The sequence below is a fragment of the Carlito syrichta genome, unplaced genomic scaffold (genome assembly GCF_000164805.1).
Source record: "Carlito syrichta isolate Samal-C Ts95f unplaced genomic scaffold, Tarsius_syrichta-2.0.1 Scaffold303739, whole genome shotgun sequence".
NCBI classification, from domain to species: Eukaryota; Metazoa; Chordata; class Mammalia; order Primates; family Tarsiidae; genus Carlito; species Carlito syrichta.
Window position 1 is genome coordinate 335,169 of NW_007247835.1, and position 2,922 is coordinate 338,090.

The window sequence follows — 2,922 nt, forward strand, 5'->3', positions numbered from 1 at the left end:
GGAGCGGCCACTGCCCTCCAGTCTGGGCGACTGAGTGAGACTCCAACTCAAAACAAAAAACAAAAGAAACCAAGAATTAGCTGAACAACAAAACTGCCTGTTTGTGAACTTAAAAGAACAGAACTGAAATGAGTTATCAAGCCATGGAAAGGCACAGAAACTTTAAAACTGAGTAAAAGAAGCCAATCTGAAAAGACTGTACACAGAGCAATCCCCCCAAAATGGAATTTATTTATTAAAAAAATTGTGTATTTATTCTTAAATATTTAAGCTTCAGTCACCCTCAAAGTACTCTCCATTTCATGCAGTAAACCTATCAAGACGCTTTTTCCACTGCTCAAAAAGTTTTTGAACTCATCAAATTTGATGTCTTTTAGTGCTTCTGCCATTTTTTTGTTTCGCCTCTCACACACTGACAAAACATTTCCCTTTGAGGACTTTTCTCATCAGGGGAAACAAACAAACAAAAAGTCACTCAGGGCAAGATAGGGTGAATAGGGACCATGGGGCCTGGGGATCATGCTACTTTTGGTCAAAAGTTGCTGAACACTGCGGTAAGGGCAGGTGCATTGTCATGGTGGAAGAACCACAACATTTCTTCCTCAAATTGTCTCTCACAACAACACGAGCTGGTACATTGATCCCCAGGGGTTCCTAGAACAGTTTATGGAGAGAAGCCTGTATTACAAGGTGCCTACCATCCAAAAGATAATTCTGGGGTTTTGAGGTCCACCCTCGTACTATGTGATTCAAACTATAAGACATTCTGGAAAAGGCAAAACTATGGAGACAGTTCAAAGATCAGTGGTTTCTAGGAACTCTGAGGAGACAGGGATGAACAGGTGAAACACAGGGGATTTTTAGGGCAGTCAAAAGGTTACTCCATGTAAGTATCAGTACCTCTGGAATGATAGAGACATGTCATTATAACCTTTGTCAAAACCCATAGAATGCACAACACAAAGAATGATCCTTAATGTAAACTATAGGCTTTAGTTAAAAATAATTGATAATAATTGACTCATCAATTGTAACATATGTACCACACTCATGCAAGATGTTAAAAATAGGAGCATCGAGGTATATGGGAACTCTGTACTTTTCACTCATTTTTGTTTTTGTAAACCTAAAACTTCTAAAAAAAAAAGTCTAATCTAGGGCTAAGGTGATCTAAGGTTTTCATGTTCTTAGGAAAAAAAGCTTAAGATCTGATAAACATATTGAGAAATCCACAATTAGAAAATAGTCTTTTATTCTCAACCATACAGAGAATACTTAAAAAATAAGCAAAAAACTCCACATACTTAAACTATAAAATTTTAGAGTTGGGATCATACCAACATAGTCTTTAAAACATTGACACATGTATAAATCAAAAGCAAGTGTAAATGAAAAAAAATCCTCTTATAGGTGGAAATAAGTAAACCTTGGGTCAGATAAAAATAATAATTTTAAATTTAAAAATATTTAGAATAATAAAAATTCTACATATTAAAATTTTGTAGATGCAGTGAATGAAATATTTACAGGATATTTGTAGCCATAAATGTTCACATCAGAAAATAAAAAGACTAAAGATTCCTGAAATAAATATTCATCTCAAGGAATTTAGATCAGAACAATGAAATAAATTCAAAGAAAGTAGAAAAGACAAATATAAGAATAAAATAAAATAGAAAAGATAGACTCAAATAGCCAAATATAGTTCTTAGAATAGCTTAATGTAATTGATACCCCTATAGGATTGCTCAAAAAGGAATAAAGATTAGAAAGTACAAATAAATAAAACTGGGAAGGAAAAAGGGGGCATAGCCATAGACACATGAGAGATTAAAAGAGAATATCAATGATGCCAATAAATTTGAAAATGTAAAATTCACCAATTGCTAGAAAAATGTGATTTTTTGAATATATGAACCATTACTCTGGTTCTGAGTCAGAGCTCCACAAAAAGGCATATGCAGAGAATATTACTCCACTCTCATCTCTATGACCACATTCTCATTCCTCCATACATACCATCCCTTCTACTTCCTGTAGTTAATCAATCTCATTGGGTTTTTTTCCTTCCTGTCTAGTTTGTACAAATGAGCAGATGGACATATATTTCCTTATATCCCCTTCTTTCTTATATGAATCAGCAAATTAGGGATGAATACATTAAAGCTTGAAGGCGATATCTGACCTGATGCCTGTTTTGTAAATAAAACTTTATTTACAAAACTTTACACCACCACTCCTTTACATACAAGTTCTGACAATTAAGTTCACAAGCTCATCCTAGAAAAAGCTCTACGAACTTCATTGCTGAATATCATTATGGTTACCTTTCAAGTATCCCCCTTGGGAAGCTCTGCATCAACACCAGTGGCTAGACCACCTATCAAAGCAATTTTGGAACTCTTTTTTCTGGGAATGACCATCAGAGCTGTCATTGAATTGCCCTTGATGTCCTGGCATCATCAATATGTCTTCCTTTCAATATTTCCTATATCTTTGGCTAAAGAAAAAAGTCATTGGGGGCCAGATCAGGTGAGTAGGGAACGTGTTCCAATACAGTTATTTGTTTACTGGCTAAAAACTCCCTCAAAGACAATGCTGTGTGAGCTGGTGCATTGTCATAATGCAAGAGCTCCTCTAGGACCATTTTTTGCACACACCTTTCTCATACCAAGATTTTCAGTTAAGAATTTCCTTTTTCTCTACTGATGTTTATTGGGTCTGCTATGCTTCTCACAGTCGGCTGATGATTTTAACACACAATTTGATTAATTTTTGCAACGTTTTCATCAGTTCTGCTCATTACTGGTCATCCTGAACTCTCCTCATTAGTGACTTGCTCTCCCCTCAGAAAAATGTTTAGTCCATTTGCACACTGCTGTTTTCTTCATGGCATTATTCCCATAAACTTGGACTAGCATG